The 18,560-nt window shown below is 44.3% G+C and overlaps 1 protein-coding gene across 11 annotated transcripts in view; it reads right to left on the bottom strand.

Annotated features, from left to right (window-relative positions):
• Positions 1–18,560, bottom strand: part of PLAGL1 (PLAG1 like zinc finger 1) — a 101,626-nt gene that overhangs the window by 10,050 nt on the left and 73,016 nt on the right. For 7 of the 11 annotated variants that reach the window (XM_032651332.1, XM_032651336.1, XM_032651333.1 and 4 more), the window contains one exon: positions 11,925–16,453. The gene's annotated coding sequence lies outside the window, so the exon portion shown is untranslated. The remainder of the gene's footprint in view (positions 1–11,924; positions 16,454–18,560) is intronic. The other 4 variants (XM_032651343.1, XM_032651340.1, XM_032651339.1 and 1 more) reach the window with 1 other exon arrangement.

Here is an 18,560-nt window from a genome sequence, read left to right as displayed (position 1 = left end):
GTTGAAACCTGATGAGCTTTCTGGCCACCACGCCCTTAAAACAGACTTGTGATTAACTTTCTATTATTTGGCAAACCTCCAACAGTCCTAACGGAGAACTAACAAAGGGATGGTCCTGATGATAGTCCGTTCTGTAACTTGACATGCAGATTGCATTTGAGTCTTAAATACGGTAATAGTTCAACACCTGTCACCCTGGAAAGATAGTAAGTCTTCCCCCAAAACATCTCAGGACATAATTTTCAATCCCCTTGATTCTAAAAATACTGAGTGAGTGATACAGATCTGCCAGTATGCCAAAGAAGGCTTGTGCCATCTGCTTCATTCTGTTCATGCTGATTATTTTGGGGATGAGAGAGCATCAGATTGGAATAAGAACATATATATATGGCAACAGCCAGGAAGGACTGTGTTCCCTGAGGGCTGATGGTATACGACGGCGGAGGGAGAGGTCAGGGCACAAGTGTAGTTCCAGGACGTCCCCAGTGCTGCGTAACACAATCAGCTAATGGGAGACAAATGTTTTACAACATTCTCAAAATAAACTATGACTTCTGGCTTCTATTTCCATTGTCCCCAGTGACACGATGCAAGGCCCATTTCTGAGAGGAAACTGAATTTCCATTTTTAGTCTCGCAACATGGGAACTCAAGTTCTTTTCTTGACTCCATTCATCACTCCTTGTGGACAAGAAGGTTCTACTCTGGACTTTTCTCTCTCCTAGTCCTGAAACCTGGGATTGCTTTTATATATATGTGTTAAGGCCAGTTTTAAAAGGGCCTCTAATAAGCTTCTGTTTCTTCTTACACTCACAAAATATGAAAGAGCCAATCATGGAGCAGGGAAGGTGGAAATGCATTGTTTATTTGGCTCCAGGAGGCTCCTAGAGAGGGCGCTCCCCTCAATATTTGAAGGACTCTGATAGCAAGTCTCTATCATCTATGAAAAAACCATCCAGAAACATCAGCTGGAGGAAGAAGCTACTCAGAACCTCCAGGTGGTTGCTACTTCTTGGTTTTCATTATGCGCATGCATTGTAAAACTTGTTAGGTGTTGTATCTGAGCAAGCGTGGTGTTAGAAGAGTTGGGGCTCATTATATGTCTCATCAGCGAAAGAGGAGCTCTTGGGACTGGACTAGTAACCTGGTTGAGGATTACAGATGTGAAGCTTGACGAGTACCCTACCAGATGGCTGTGGCTGGGTTTTCAACCTTAACTGAGAACAGGGGTTCGTAAGTGGGGCCCATGGCAGAGGTTCCAGGGCCCATGGCTGAGAATTCTCAAATATTCTGTGCAAAATTAGGAGGCCTGTGTATTAGAGTTCTTAAGAGGAGAGGGACCATAGCTTTCTTCAGATTTTCTAAGGAGCTCTAGATTTAAACAGGTTAAAGGACACTGACTTTGATGAAAAAAGGGGAAATCCCTCTTGGTGCTATCAATTCAGTTTCACTTTTCACAAAGTCACTGATATTTCCTAAGCAATGGACCATATATTTGGTGCCTCAGTCACTGTATTTTATCAGGTTAAAGTAAAAAAAAAAAAGGGGGTCTATAATAATTTTCTTTGGAAATTCAAGCAATAAACAACTTCTACAAATTTCGTTTCAAACGTGGGTACCGATGATAATTAATAGATTCTATCATCTAAAACAGGCCTACCTTTTGACTAGAGGGAAGGTTGCCCTCAAAATCATAGGGATTCATTTGTCAGCATCTTTAAAAATCTTTTATTAAAGTGTGTGTGTATATGTGTGTGTACCCTCAATAAAGTACTAAGATACTATCATTAAAATCCGTAACACCTGAGCTGACATACCACTTGGAAGAAGGCTCTTGCCTAGGATGAACTCTCAGGCTGGATCCCCAAAGCCTGTCACCCCACTATGTCTGCAGACCTCTCTCCCACAGTGGCCCAAAGGCAACCACAGCTGCAGATCCATCTACTTGGTATTTCCTTAACGTGCCACCTTCTCTCACGCTTCTGTGTTTTCCACACTATGCTATGCTCCTTTCTGGACTATCCCGCCACCCCCTGTCTACCTGGCCAACTCCTACTTTCCTTGTCACTCCCAGGCAGAAGAATGAGCTCCTTTTCCACCTGGTGAGATGGTGAAACGGGAAGCCCACCAAGAAAGCGACTGGAACGGTCCAGGTGAGCCTGCAGGGGCTTGGGCTAAGGTGGTCGTGGTGGAGATAAAACAGAGCACTGAAAACCACGGCTCAATTAGAAAGGGAAGATTGGTTTGGTGAGAAACTGCTTCCACAAAGGGTTCTTCTGTGTGCCCTCCAGAACTATTTATCCAACACTGGGTAGACATCTCCACTTTAGTATGTTTGAAACAATTTGCTTTCAGTGGTGGGAAGCATTGGCTGCCCGCCCCCGGTTCTGCTCTGGGGGGGGCGCCATGCACAGCAAGCCCCTGCCTCCTCAGCCTGCCAAGCAATCAGGTTTGCAGCCTGCTGACTCTTTTAAACTGTCACCTTGAGAGGCTTTATTTTGTTAACCCAGTGACTAAGCTCTTATTTTCTTAGAAACAAGGCTGGAGATAAGCAAGAAAGCCCAAGTGAACTGTTTACCTAATACCTAGAGAGAAAATTACACCACAGCTTTAGAACATCAAATCTATGCATTAGACTTAGAAAAAACGAAAAAGGACGGGGTGCTAACCTTCTCTTCACAAGCAGTGTGAGTTATATCTAGTTAAAGATGGTAAATTGAATAAATGTATGTAGCCCCAGTCTCTCCTGAAACTCTACTAAAACAGTATTAATGAGATTTTTTCAAAAACACAACCTAAGATAACAGGAAAGGAGAAAACGGCAACAAACTTTTGGAAGCTGGAAAGCAGGTAAACAAGCAGTAACTGACTTAGCCGTGCTAAGAAAGCGGAATTCTAAGCCAGTAATGAAAAGCTACGAAGCAACCTGATTCACCCCGCAGAACCCATCAAAAGTCTCAAAGTTGGGCACTAGGTACTTCTGGAAGTGGGGATAAGAGTGGGTATAGAAACAGAGAGAGTGGTTGAAAGTCTGTCAGTGCATTCAGCCCTCTGACCCGCTCCCGAAAGAGGGTATGAGAAGGGGGTCCTACGCTGAAACAGGGTGAATTAAGTAGAAGTTTGCATACTTCCCCTATTCGCCTATCAGAACAAAGGCAACCAGGCCTATTATACTCTCCAGGACAGGAGACTGAAAGAGTCTTCTCTGGGAAAGCTGACTAGCCCAAGAGAAAAGAGCTAACGACAAGGACAAATGGCAGTCCTGAAGGGTTTACCCATATTCCCCTACAACGAAGCCCTTGTTGACAAGCCCTATCTAAGTACACAAAGCTTCCATCAGCTTTTCTATGGCTCCACTCACAAGTCAGCTGGCCTCCAAGGATCACCAGAAATCAGAAGCAAGCATCTATTAGGAAAAACCGACACAGAACAAACAGAAAAAGGCAGCTAGGATAATGAAGAAGAAAAAAGACTGTATGGAGAAAACTTCAGAAACAACTATCATTAATATCCTAGAGAGAACAGAGATATCCCCAAAGGAACCGGAGTTTAAAAAAAGAAAACAACAACAAGGACAGTGACAAGTGCAAGACCCCAGGCGCAGGCATTTGAGTCAAACTTGCTGGGGGAGCATCTGAGAATCTGCAATTTTAATAAACTCCCCTGATGACTCTTAGGAACCTTTATGTTTGCCAATGTGGCTTCTTTTGAGGGTACTGCTATTTTTACATCTTTGTTAGTCCTAATGCTCACTAGTGACTAGCACCATGAAGCAACCTTTTATGACCCAGAGACTGACAGTAGACCATCCATAGGTTAAACTGTTAAAATGTGCATCATTAGACTAAGAAACAGGAGCTAATTTTTAAGTTAATAAGACAGTTTACTATCTTTGTCATATGAAGAAGGTGCCTATTATCACTGCTTCTTATTAAACATTTGTACTAGAAGTTGTGGTCGAAACAATAAAGCAATAAAAAGACTTAAAATTGGAATGGAATAAATCTTTTGCCATTCACAGATGACTATATAGAAAACTCCAAAGAATCCACACATAGAATATGAGAATTAGAAAGTCTGACAAGGTATTTGGTTACAAAAATCAAAATACAAAATCGACTGCATTTTTAAATGCCAGCAAACAGAAATATAATTTAAAATTAATTAGCCACAAAGCAAAGATAGCTAGGAATAAATCTAAACAAAGACAAGATATTTATGGAGAAACTATAAAACTATACTGAAAGACAAGAGAAAACCTAAATAAATGGAGAAATATACCATGTTCATGAATAGGGAAATACAGATAGAATTACTGTAATATTGGCAGTTCTCTTCATATTGATATACTGATTCACGGAAGTCCTAATAAAACTTCAACAAGGTTCTTTGTTGGAACTTGACAAGATCATTCTAAAATTTTATATGGAAGAGGAAAAGTCAAGAATAGCCAAGACTTTCTCCACTCAACTGGCTCATTCTCATCATCATACAAACGGACCAAAGAAGAAAAGGTAAAAGATAACAGGTAAAAACTTTTATAAAAGCTACAGGGGGGCTTCGCTGGTGGCGCAGTGGTTGGGAGTCCGCCTGCCATTGCAGGGGACATGGGTTCGTGCCCCGGCCCAGGAAGATCCCACATGCCGCAGAGCGGCTGGGCCCGTGAGCCATGGCCGCTGAGCCTGCGCGTCCGGAGCCTGTGCTCCGCAGCGGGAGAGGCCACAACAGTGAGAGGCCCGCGTACCGCAAAAAAAAAAAAACAACAACAACAAAAAAAACAAACAAAACTACAGTAATTACGGCAGTATGATATAGGCACAGGATTAGACTAGTGGACCAATGGAGTAGAATGAATAGCCGAGAAACAGACCCATTTTTGTATGGAAACTTAATATACGACAGGGCTGGCACTGCAATCACTGGGGAAAGAATGGACTACTTAATAATTGGCTATCTATATGGAAAATAAGGAAACTGGATTCCTACCATACGTCATATAGGAAATTAATTCCAGACAGATTACAGGCTTAATGTTTAAAACAAAACTTTAAACCTTTAAAACCTTTAGGCAAGAACGAAAAAATAAAGTATTTCACGGAAGGGGAAACCCATGTAGCCAATAAACAAATGAAAATATGTACAGTTTTATCCAGGTTAGATCTCTTGGTCCACCATTAAAATCACTTCCCATGTACATTTTACTCTGTGGGCCTTCCCCCTTCTTGACTGGCAAAACTTCAATCCTGGTTAATTTATTTAATCCCCACACCTATTCCCTGGCACTCCTTATGCCTCCATTCCCTGCCTCTTTTTTTTTTTTCCCTTGTGTCATGCACTTACCACATCTGACACTTTTTGTTTTATTTCTTAACACCCCCCTCCCCAACTAGATGGGCAAAAATTAGAAAGTCAGGCAAAACCAAGTAATGCCCAGTGGAAGGGAAAGAGGTAGTATACAAGCCTGGAGTCAGGACGTGTACATTCTAAGATGCTCTTCCTTAAGAACTAAGATATGATGCAATTAAATTGCTCTATAAAGACTTATGCGTGAAAAACAGTGAAAACAACCGTTGAAACTCAAGATGGATAAGATATATGGTTGTCGAAGGAATAACTATCTCTTGCTTGATCAGAAGTTTCATGGAGAAGCCAAAGTTTAAGCTGAACCAGCAAGTCTACCTGGTGTTCAAGGGGGAGGTGGTCTACTGCAGGCCAAGGGAATGAATCAACAGGGTACTTGAAAATAAGTACTTCAGTATGACTGGATATGGATGTAAACATGGGGGTACCATGGACAAACAGGCCGGAGAGAGACAGACCAAATCGTAAAGCGCCAGTGATGTACTGCTCTACTGCACTAGGAGAAGGTGGGCTTTTTGTTGTAGTATTTTAGCAGGCTGACTAACATATTTAGTCAAGGGTAGCCACTAACTCTGGGTTTATGTGGAGGCAGAGTGAGGTGGGGAGAGAAGTAGAAACAGGTAGAAAAATGCCAACAAAACACCATCTCAACAGGAGTAGGAGGCATTCCTGCTGAGTGATGGAAAAGGCATAATAAGCACAGGAATCTAAGCCTCAAAGAGCCACAGAAGACCAAGAGGAGGCAAAGTACAAGGGGCAGGGATCCCAGGACCAGTGACCAGGGGAGCCAGGCAACAGGAACCCACTACAGTAGGCGCCCCTTATCCACATCGAATATGTTCCAAGACCCCCAGAGGTTGCCTGAAACCACAGATATTACCAAACTGTACATATGCTATGTCTTTTCCTATACATGCGTACTTAGGATAAAGTTTAATTTAGAAATTAGGCACAGCCAGAGATTAACAACAAGAACAAAATAGAACAATTATTACAAACACTGTAACAAAAGTTATATGAATGTGGTTTCTCTCTCTCAAAATATTTTTTTCCAAAATATCTTATTGTACAAATTTAATGCCTTTTCCGCGCCTCAGCTAAGCGCTTATCGCGAACCGTGGCCGTAACATTTGCGGTTTGAGGTGAGACAGCAAAACTAGCACAATTTTCTCTTTCCTTCTGCACAATTTCACAGATAGAAGATTCCTTCTTACTGTAGATCTTAGCAACCTCGACATATGATTTTTCTCTTTATTAAGTTGTTAAGTTTCATCTTTTCACTTAAAGGGAGCACTTTACGGCTGCTCTTTGGCTCGTCCAAATTGACGGCATCACCACTCTTGTGCTTATTAAGTAAAATAAGGGTTATTTGAACACATGCACTGTGATACCGACAATGGGTCTGATAACTGAGCCAGCTACTAAGTGACCAACAGGCAGGATATGCTGGATGAAGGGATGACTCACGTCCCGGGTAGGATGGAACAGGCCGGCATGAGATTTCATCATGCTACTCAGAATGGTGCACAATTTAAAATTTATGAATTATTTCTGGAATTTTCCATTTAATATTTTTGCACCGAGGTTGACCGTGGGTAACTGAAACCATGGAAAGTGAAATCTCAGATAAGGAGGGACTACTGTAGTTAAATTAGGACTTAGAAAATGGCAGAGGAAACAGGGGACAGTGATGGTGGAGAGGGAAAGAAATGTCAAGCCCCAGAAGAAAGACCTAGCAAAACACAGGAGTTCGGAGTTCAGTTTTAGATGTATTGAATTTAATGGTGCCTAACGGGCATTCAGGCCAGCCAGGAGACTTCCACATGGAGGAGGCCCTGAGGTCGTCACCCAGACTAAATAATAGCGAATAATACCCTTGCCTGCAGGAAAGTGGATACCATTCTGAATCTGACTTCTGTAAGTGACTTTATAAATTACTCTGGGCTCTGTGTATGTGGGTGGCTTCAGATCATCAGTAAGGGCGCATGATCAACCTTGATCACCAGTGTCTGTCCTCCCCAAGTGGTCTGGTACAGTGGGGTGGCCTGGGCTGGGGAGGAATTTGTTTTCTTTACAGCAGGCCGCAGCTAGACTGGTCCTCCCTGAGGGGACCTACTCTGCCCTGTGGAGCCAGATGGAAGTGGGCGTGTGGTGGCATGTCCCTCTTGGAGGCTCCAAGGACAGAAGCAGTCTTCTGCCTCAATTCCCTCAGTTCCTCTTAGGTAAGGTAGTGTAGTGACAAGTCCGTGGTGAGAAAAATAAGCAAAATGAGAATTAAGTTTGCATTTTAAAAAAACTTGATAAGATGTTCCAAATAATTTCTAGATGGTGAAAATACAAAACGAGACCCTAACAGCTCAAAAATCCTGTTTGGTTGCCCACTCTATAAGAAGAAGTGGGCTTTTTTTTTTTTTTTTACAGATGGGAGCCTTTTATTATTATACTCTGTTTAGCACATCGAAGATAACATGTAACTGATTTTGTCAAGACTGGCCACTCCAGGCCTACATGGAGGTGGGGAGAGAAGAAAGAGGTAGAAGCAGATAGAGATGCCCATAGAACTCTGTCTTGCCTGGGATGGGAGGAAGCACTGGAACAGGCAGAAGCCCAGGAATATGAGCCTTGATGAGCCAAAGAAGACTGAGAGAAACCAAACTGCCGAGGGCAAAAGAGTACCACCGACCAGGAGCCAGGCTCCATCACCACGGAGGCGCCATCTGAAACCATCCTGTTATGACGTCACTCCCTCCCGCACCTATACGGAGTGGAAGCAGGGACCTTACACAGCTCGGGACTCCCCAGACAGGGCCGAAGCACCTCTACGGGACCGGCCGCTCGGCATAATATCCATCAGGCAGAGGGGAGGAAAGGAAACATCTCTACAGGTTCTTAAATGCTCCCCACTCCTCCTCACCCCACCTCATACACGGTGCTCTTAAATATTAACATTTAGGAAGAAACAGACAAAGGTCTACAAGCAAGCAAAATAGGTAAGTGCATCCAGAGAGGCAAGTGTGAGGCCCGCGACTGGTTCTCAAGCTGAGATGGGACGGAATGTGTCAGGGAGACTGTTAATGAACGCTAGGTAGCATGGCAGTGGGTGGGGTGGAGCACGGACCCGAAATCCAGACAAGAGCCTTTGGTGTGAGGAGAAGATTCCCTAGTCATTAAAGTCAGCGGCAGGGACTACTCCTTTGTGACAGCTGGAAATATATCCCCCTCCCCCCTCCCAACAAATCCTCGGCTACTCGCCTTTATGCCCTTTACGATGTGTTTCTATAGCTGACAGCGGTGATCTCTTTTCCTGGAACTCTAAGAGCAGGGCACAGAGGAACCAAAACTTACCTAATTATCGGCAGGGCCTATTGTCCTAATACGGTTACCATTCTAGGGAAAAGAAAAGCCTGATTCCTTCCCAGGAAGTGTGTGAGGGCAAAGGCTCACACTGAGAAAAGAAATAAGAAAAGCTCACTAGTCACATGGATGACGGGAAGCCAGACGCCCGAGTTAAAATCTCTTGACGGAACCTTAAAAGCTACATGAGATCGGGAAAGGATGCTCAAGACTTGGGAGGACTGTTTCATCCTAAAAAAACCAGCCTCTCTAAATAAATAGAAAAAGGGCTGAAAGCACAGATAACAGTATGTCAGCAAAGGGTCGCTAGGGGGCTGAATTAGAGATGACTTTGTTTTTCATCTTTGAGTATCCGTACTTTCTAAATTTTTATAATGACTACTTGGGCTGAGTTTAGGAGCCAACCAGGTGGACGAAAGGGAGTAGGTCCATCTCAGGCAGAGGGGAGACCATGTAAAAGCCCAGAGGCATGAAGCAACACAGGGCAGCATGGATCATGTGCTCTAGTCTGGCTGGAAGGCAGGTGTGAGCAGAGGGGGGGTAGCAGGAGACGGGCCTGCAAAGAAGGCAGTGCCCTGAACACAAGGGCTCCGATGCGCCAGGCGAGGGGATCTGGGAGCCAGGGAAAGTGAGGGCGCTGTATCAACAGACTGCTGTCCACAAGAAAAAAGTTACACGTAATCACTAATCCCTCCCCCATGAATAACTTCATTACCCTGCGGGAACAGCAGATTTAAAAGTACTGTTCTGAAACCTCTAAATGGTTCCTTTTTTTCCCACAAGGAGGGCCTGAGACCTAATCTGATTAACTGAATGGACACAGATGTAATTGGCAGTTTCAAAAAACAATTTACACTTTTTTTTTTCCAAGCTTTTTCAATGGATGAACATCCGGAACTCACTTGACTATAAACTGTGTACACAGTTCAGAGAGAAAAGTGAAATTGCTGTGCCCACTCCAAAGCTCACACCCCTTCCTCCAGAAGCAGAGGTCTGCCCACCTCTGCGGCCACATGTGTTATTTACGGGACAAAGCTACTATCCAGCGCTTGACTTGAGAATCTTCTCTTGGCCTTTCCACGGCACATCCGATAAATTCAAAGGATGCCAAGCAAACTGTTCACCCAGAAATACTTGGTTAGAAATATAAAAATATTTATCACTAGTCCTTTAAGAGGACCCCAGTTTTTCATTTTTGTCTTGGTAAGGTGACATTTTATTTCATCCTGTTTCCAGTTTAAAAGGAAATGGCACTGGAGAGACAAGGCAACTTTTCCAAGTTACTGCACTGTCTTCCCTGAAAGGGAGAAAGGAATGTCAAGGAAGGGGGCGGGGAGCTTAAAAAGAGTGGAACACCAGCAAGCAGGGCCTCCTCTCCTTTTCACCTTAAGTCTTTTCTCTCCCTCATTCACAGCTTTAGGTTCTTTGTTTGTTTAACAAACCATTACAGTCATACCCAGTTCAATGGGGAGGAATGTGAACCTCTCTAAGTAGCTGTCCTCGCAATCCACATGTGTGGTCCATCCGCAGCCCATCCGCAGGGGCTTCAATGTGCCGTCCTGTGCTCCTGTCGCCCTGGAGGCCAGGCACCTTGCTTACAATAAGCCCCAATTTCCCACTGCCGCATGCTTCCTGCTCCTTCCCAGTAGCCTATAGCGATGCCTCACGTTGTTCTTCCTTCCCGGCTTGGCTGGCGACTGCCCTGTCCATTTTGCCTGAGCTTGTCCCGCTAAGCTCCAGAGACACACAGGGCCTGGGGTGTTCACCACCCCCTACCTGTCTTCAGCCCACAGACTCACCACCCAATACTTGGCAGTCACATTCCAGGATCTTACTGGTTGTCACGCACGGTCTTCCAGTGTCAATCATACAGTGACCGGAAGATACAAGGGCAAGACACTCCCACCCCCCACACACACGCCCCTAATGAGAACTGCCAGTGCCTTTCTCAGTTCCTAGTAGACATGCTGGCCACGATGGGATGAATTTCAATTTCTGGCCAAGAAATCATAATATTATTTAGTAAGAATATTCTATTTCAAATGGAGCCAAAAGAACCTTCAGTAAAACAATATTACATTTCAGTTGAACTCATAAAGTCCTCTCATGCTACTTTGTCTACTAGTGCCCATCTGACAGCCCTGTGAGATGGGCTAGAAAGGCATCTTTATCCCCATCTAACAGATGAGGAAACTGAGGCCCAGACACCTCAGTCCTTTGCCCACAGGCACTGACTAATAAAAAGATAAAAAGATCCTGTACTACACAAAGCCTAACGCACAGTGTTAACTTCTAAGAGTGTTAACGCCCATTAACGTCATGACTGATGACGACGACGATGGTGACCAGAGGCCAAACCCGGATGTTCTGAGCTAAACCAAGCACTCTCCACTCCCGCCTTGCCATCCTCCCTGGCTAAGCTGTCTACACAGCAGCGGACTTCAGCAGTAGCTTTTACCGCCGTATTTCCAAACAAAGCCTTGGAAGCTGTAGCTGGACTCCCTAGTGCAACTGGTACGTGACCAGCATCTTCCTTAGGCTTATCAGCCTACATCTTCCACAAATGGGAGGCAACCTTTACACATCTTCTTATGTACACAAGTGAGGAGTGAAGATAGGGCAGCTTTAAAGCTTTTGAACTGACGGCGTTGTCAGCAGAAAATTCCAGAGATCTGCAGGTATTACGGGGGCTGTGTGTGGGGAAGGCAGAGGATATGAGAAGTTGTTAACTGCAGGATCTGATTCCCCGAAACACAGAGGATACTAATTTGCTTTTTAAAAAGAGAAGGTCAAAAGAATTCTGTTCTCAGGTATTTCCCCCTCAGGTATTGAGGGGGAAATGTAGCTCTTCTCTTCCAGAGCCTTTTTTTTTTTTGTTTGTTTGTTTGTTTGTTTGTTTTTTGCGGTACGCGGGCCTCTCACTGTTGTGGCCTCTCCCGTTGCGGAGCGCAGGCTCAGCGGCCATGGCTCACGGGCCCAGCCGCTCCGCGGCACGTGGGATCCTCCCGGACCGGGGCACGAACCCGCGTCCCCTGCATCGGCAGGCGGACTCTCAACCACTGCGCCACCAGGGAAGCCCTTCCAGAGCCTTTTTGAAGTGCCTTGAACCTCCTGCATGTCCTTGACCTCTTTTACTATGTGTTTACAAGCAATTACTAATAAACATGCTCAGACAGAAGTAATTTTTAAAAGCGATCATTGCTTGCGTACCTACTCGGCGGCAGGAAACATCAGCTCGAAGGCAGTCAGGGGGACCTCTCAGAAGTTTGAGGCTTCAAACCTGTAAGAAGAGATCTTGCACACCTTAAGCGAACGTAGCTAGAAAAACACTCCCCCTGCCCCCCACCCCCGCTTACAAGGCAACTTGAGCTTGCTTACTTCAAGAGCACAAACACATACACAACTGCTAATGTGTGGAGGAGATTTTCTCCTGCTTTTTAGGCATTTTAATAGATGACAGATCAAGTTCAGATGTTAAAATCCTACAGTATAATACTTCAGTAGACCCACCACCCTTAATTCTAAAATGTCTCAGATACACCATATGGCAAAAGTCTGTAACATTTAGATCATCTGATATATTTAAAAGGTGTGCTGAAGTTCATAATGTTGTAACTTAAAAGGTTTTCAACGTCTCAAGTAATCTTGCCCAAGAAGATCTTTAAGTATTTATATTATATCCTTCGTCCTACTTGCAACTGGATTAGAAAAACCCTGATGTTTTCCCCTGCTTTCTGCAAGTAGAAAAAAAAAAAAACAACCATGAAATTGCTTACATAAAATATTCAAAATAGAACTCAGAGGAAATGGCATTTTTTAAAAATCAACAGTATTAGAATACCATAAAACAGGTATGCAAATCTATGTAATAACAGAACCTAAAATAAATTATGAATTGAAAAAACGGTAGACATTCATCTTCAACAAAAGCCTCACATGAAAAGCTTCATATCTTCATATAGATTTATCAACCGTGCAGGGTGAAAAGGCTGAAGTCTCCAATTTGCATATACAATTCCACGGTTACCAAACCTGGCTATACGTTAGAATTACCAGGGCAATCTTTTAAAAATACAGATTCCTAGGCCACAGTACAAACTAACACTGACTGACAGCGTCGCTGGGGCCCTGGGAACTTATGTTTTCACCAAGTCTCCAGAAAGGTCTACAGCCAGCTTCGCACCACTGATACCTGGTGAGCATTTGGAAACGGGTATCTCTGTTCACCAATCAATTATAAAAGTTGGCTTCTTCCAACTAAGACTATTCTAACCAGTCGATCCTCTTAGGTGGGAAGCTTTTCGGGATTCTCTTTACTGGTACAAAGGTAAATCTATTATGTAACAGCCAATTATATCTCACTTAAGCGATTTATTCACTTGGCCGCCTATTTTCTTCTCTTAATTTGCTCAAAAAGGCTATGTCCATTTATTTTGAATAACGTAAGTTATTAAACAGGAAAATTAAGTTAAAAACAGGAAAATTAAGGCCATTTTCAGACAACTAAAGTTTTAAAATAATCCACCACAATTTAGGGGAAATACTGGAGGTGAGTAGGTTCTCTGAATCACCCAGAGTATTTGTTTTAAACGTACTCCTTGCTTTGCATATGCATAAACACTTCACAAATTATCCTCATGGTCAAGCTCTCTTCTCAAAATACTCAACCTTTATCGTGGTGGTTTAATTGGGTGGTCTCCAAAGGCCTATATTAATTTTTTTTAAGAGCTGTAAAAAACATTAAAGCAAGAGAGTACAATTCTTCTGGATGATTCCTCCTTTGCTCCTACCCATCTCATCAATGGACAATACCAATTTATGAATTTATGAAGAGAGGCAGAGGCTCTCTTCTGCTTCACTAGAAAGGGCGCACATGACATGAAGTACGCAAACCAGGCAGTGGAGTAGCTTAGCTTCATTGTCAAAATATTCAAATTATCACTAAAAGAAAGAGATTCCTTTCTGAATTCAACAATACTCCTTGGCCTCCGAGGGCTCACACAGGAGCTTATTCTTAAGCCGTTCAATGTAAGCAGCACTAGTGAAAGCGGAGAACTCTGGCAGGGAGGAGATCAAGTCCCTCGGCCTTTCCCACCTGCCATCTCAGCCCCAGTTTAATGCTTAAATAGTTAACAATGCAACAGAGAACCTGAAAGCATGCGTGGCCCCAGGGGAAAAATCATGCGCAGTCTACAACAATTTAATAAAGCAGAGCAGAGGCAGTTAGGAAGAATAACACGTCTGCATTTGACGGGATGCTACTTGCAGACGGTGGTTTTTCAGGTCAGAATTTGGATTTCAGAAATCACAGAGAAAAGGTTTTAATATGTCAATTCTATTATTTTTTTTGTAAAGAATACGTTTTCTTTTTTAAATGACCCAATAACATTAAACATTTCTAGATATACTTGTTTCTGAGCTTCAGAGTAGGGAGAAAAATCACATTTTTCTAGGAACGAGGATTGGTGCACGGTAAACAGATCAGTTAGAGAGAATTGTCCTAAATAAAGGGGAGATATTTAGGGGGAAGTGATTTGTTTATTCAGTGATGACAAAAACTAAAGTTTAAGTTTCCTGAATCTAGAGCGTTACGATTTCTAGAACGCATTTCTGCTGTCACAATCTGTTTTTCTAAGCATTAGCTTCTGAGCCGCTTTGAGAAACGCGTCTTTTTCTCTGTTAATGAACTGGTTTAGCTGCCTGCTGAGCGCTCACTGAAACCCGAATTGAACAAAGGGATTTCCCTCCAGTTTCAGCTCATTCACTTGGAGCTACTCCTGATTTTGCTTAAGTAAATTCTTCAAACTGACTTTTTTATTTCAAATGATTTGAGTGGGAAAGAACTGGGCGAGCCTTGACACCGGGAGGCCTGCCTCGGCTTCCAGCGAAAGACTCCTCTGGGTTGAGGATGTGCAGGGCCTGTTTTCGAAAAGCCTCCCAGATAAGTTTTTTATTTTCTAAGGACTGTAATTCCAGACGGAAAGGAGCCCACCCGATTTGGCAGATCACAGGCAACTAAGTCTTACTTCGGGGAGCTGGATCACCGCGACTGAGATTATACCTCTGAAGTGGAGACCGTAAACAGGACATTCATTATTCATTTCACAGCAATGGAGTCGTTTTGAAGACGACAGGAACATGTTGTGAAAGGGTCGCTCAGAGTTTGAACACATCTGTGGGCCTGGCACCTGGCCCTCTACCTTCTCACACAATCCCTGGGGGACTTCAGTCACCACCCAGGGTTTCAACTACTCCTTGGGGTCACAGACCTCCCAAATCTCTATCTTCAATCCTGAACTTCTTTCAAATTTCAGGCGAATCCATCTACCTTCCTCCTGCACCTCTCAGCTTAGATATCGTCAGTGCCTCTGAAGGTCACCCACCCTAAAGCAGGGGCTCCGCACGGCTAACCCGCCAGGCTTGCTCCTCCAGCACCAGCGATTTTAGCCACTGGCACCACTATGTAATGAGTTAACGTTTATTGGATGCTCACCAGGTCATGGCCATTGTTTTAATCACTTTACTTAATGCTCCAAACAACCAACCATATGCGGAGGAAGCATTAACCTCATCTTACTTATGGGGAAACTGAGGCTTAGGAGTGATGCCAATTTGCCCACGGTCACACAGTCAGCAAGCAGCTGAGCCGGGCTCTGCATCCAGAGTGTGGGATCTGAGAGTCCACATTATTAATAGTCAGTCTCTTCACTGTGTTGCTTCCCAGCTGCTCCAAAGTTAGAAACTCTGGAGGCATACGAGATTTTACTCACTGACTAAGCTATACAGATTCTTCGAGCTTATTGTCTCTCAAATCTGTTTCCTTCTCTTCATTTCCATAGTTACCAGTGTTTGGGTGATGTTTTGCCTTCGTTACAGCCTCCAAATCAGTGCAGCAGGACAACTCTGGAATTTTACTTCGTTTGTCCTCCCAACATCCTTTCTAGCTCATTTAAAACAGGTGCAGGCTTTGTAATTCCTTGTATTTTAGCCCAGATGACGGCAGAAGCAGTCTGTCTTTCTTAACATCTAAACCCAGTGAGGAGACTCTGCCCAACTTCAGGGTCGAGAGAAGGAGAGAGCGGTAAGAGGGAGAGAAAAAGACACTGTCCCCTCCACCCCCAGCTCCCGGGGCTGGGAAGGAAAAGGGGCCCTGGCACAGCTCTGTCCCCAAGGCAGGACAGAACCCTCTAAAGGACAGCTGTGGGTGTGCTCAGGGAGGCCAGGCCTGGGGCAAGAGTGGCAGGGCTTCAAGAGACCACTACCCCACTGTCATATATCAAAGACCAGCCCTCACCTACCGGGTGCCAGGGAAGTCTCCAGATTCTAGGACACACACTCCATGGGGGAAAGGGAGACACCTAAAAATGACTGCAATGAAATTTCTCTCTAGGTTGACGGAATGGGGAATACAAAAGTGAGTACTTCCTGCATACTTGACACCGTGGAATGAGATTCAGACCTGTGAGGGGCGCCTGAGTAAGGTGCAAAGAATCACAGACTTGTGTGCATCTGTGCTATAGGCTAGCTTCAACCGCTACAATGGGAGCCAGATTATTTTTCAAAAAATGCCACCACCCCTCCTCTTGTAGAGAGGAGTATGGACTCTGCAAAGGTGCTGGGGACCTGGCAGCTGTCCTGTGCTTTAGTCGCAGGGGCAGGTAGAGAAGGAAGGAAGGAAACAAGTGCAGATGTCGAGAGTTTACTCACAAGATTAACGCCTCTGATTCCTATGCAAATACCTAGAAAGGGAGAGACAGAGAAAGTTATTTTAAGGCCTTTATCTTAAACTCTGAATTGCTTAAAAACCAAAGGAAAAAACAGAAGTCTACTAGGAAGAGAAAAGAGAGGCCAGTGCTGCTAGAATCTTGAGGCCCAGGACACCGCCGCTTCTGAGCCTGGACGTGCCTCCCAGACCAGCTGCCCGGACGGAGTTTCCATCAGTTTGGAAACCAGCTGTTTTCAACGGTTCTGGAAACTGTTGGTTTCCAGAAGATGGAAATAAGAGTGTGCTGGAAACTGGGGTGGTGTCGGGGAGGAGAAACGATATAAATGTGACAAATTTGTTGATTCAGAGATGTTGCAGTAACGGTAGGTCCTTGTGACACCAAATGTCTACAGGGATTTGGACTTTGGGGTCAGTCATGTCCTCAAAACAAATTCCATTTAAATTCTGTGGCTGAATATCTGAGACTTCGGATGAGGCTTATGAAGGCCCTGATGAAAACCAGAGAGGATTCTAGATAAGCCAAGATGTATCAGCCAGTATGCCGAGATTAGAACTTTTGGAACAGGGAGTTCTGGTTGGAAGAATTTCAGACATACAAGAATCAGCAAATAGGGGACCCCATTTTCCTGCTGCACAAGCACCCACTAAGTCTGCCCGGCATGTGGGGCGCGTCCACAGGGAAGACAGACCTGGGAGAGGAGGAGATATCTGGAGAGCAAGTGCCCCATCACAGAGGCAGGGCGGGCCAAGACAGTGCCCCCCTCTCTGCTTTGGTTATTAGGAAAATGAGCATTTGGTATTAAATGGTGCCCAAGAAGAAAACCCCCCAGACAGGGAACTTGGAAGTTAGGGTGCGTTGAGCAAGCAGACAGAGGTTCGGAAAACCAGAGTGCAGGGCCACCCTCCTCTCCTAAGGGTCTGGCCTCTGCTGACACTTGCTTCCCTTCTCACACCAGATGGGGGAGCCCAGATGGAAAAGAGGAGGGGGCAGTCAATGAGCACTCACAGGGCTCAGCCCCAACCCGCACCATCCAACAGGGGCAACCACGTGCCGGAGGCTACCTTCCGACCTGTGGTGCCCCAAAACTTAGTGGCGGTGGAGGGTATGCTGGACGATGGGGACCGGCCCACCCTACTGGCCAAGAACTCAATTTTCATGTGGCTTCCTTCAAACTACTACTAGCCTGGCAAGTAAAGAGCTTACCAGTAAAGGGACATTTCTACGCACTGGACACCGAGAGATCCCTACTGGTTCCTCAGCCTCTCTGTTCTCAGACTGGCTCCCCTTCATCCCTTCATTCTAACAATGCCGCTGTCAGAGTGATTCTTCTAACATGCAAATACGCTCCCGTCACTTGGCTGTTTGGAATTCTTCAATGGTCCCATTAATTTCCGTCAGTTGCAACCAAGAGTCCTGACTGATCCACTGGAAGTTTTTAATCAGAAGAGCGATATGCTAAGGGCTCGCGTTATAGAGAGAGACCTCAGACAGCAGGCAGACAGACAATGCTTCTGCATTTATCCATTCTACACGTTAAAATCAGCAATTCCACAGGAAAAACACAGAAAACAATTTTTTAAAGCTGTGCACAAAAAAGACTAACAGCAATAACTGAACGCTGAAGTTTCTCTGTAAAACTGAGTGTTGACAGGGAGCTCTAAATCTCCCCTGAATCGGAACTAGCAAACGGGAACCATTGTAGGGAAACAAAAAAAAATGATGATGACCCTACTGTGGTTCTAATTTGCACGCTGACTGTGTGTGTGTGTGTGTCTGTTCTATGAATCGCTTTTAATTCCTGTGCTCAGACAAAAAGGGAAGAATTACCTTGGTAAATGCCACATAATGGATCAATTAAGTTACTCCCCAAATAAAGTACACTTTGTCATAGTATAAACACGCGTAACTCCTAACACTATTTTAAACACATTGATAGAGATATGTGCTTTATTTATTAATTGTACCCACAATAGTTAACACCCTCCTATATTATTGACCCCCCCCCAATGCCCTTCATCCCCAACGGCCTTCACTTTAACTTTTTGTTTGTTCAGGGAGTCAAGGAAGTAAAAAAAAAAAAAAAAAAAAAAAAAAAAATTAATGCTATTTCTTGGATAGT

The sequence above is a fragment of the Phocoena sinus genome, chromosome 12, assembly GCF_008692025.1.
Source record: "Phocoena sinus isolate mPhoSin1 chromosome 12, mPhoSin1.pri, whole genome shotgun sequence".
NCBI classification, from domain to species: domain Eukaryota; kingdom Metazoa; phylum Chordata; class Mammalia; order Artiodactyla; family Phocoenidae; genus Phocoena; species Phocoena sinus.
The sequence above is the reverse complement of the archived record's forward strand: the minus strand, read 5'-3'. Positions and strand labels throughout refer to the sequence as shown.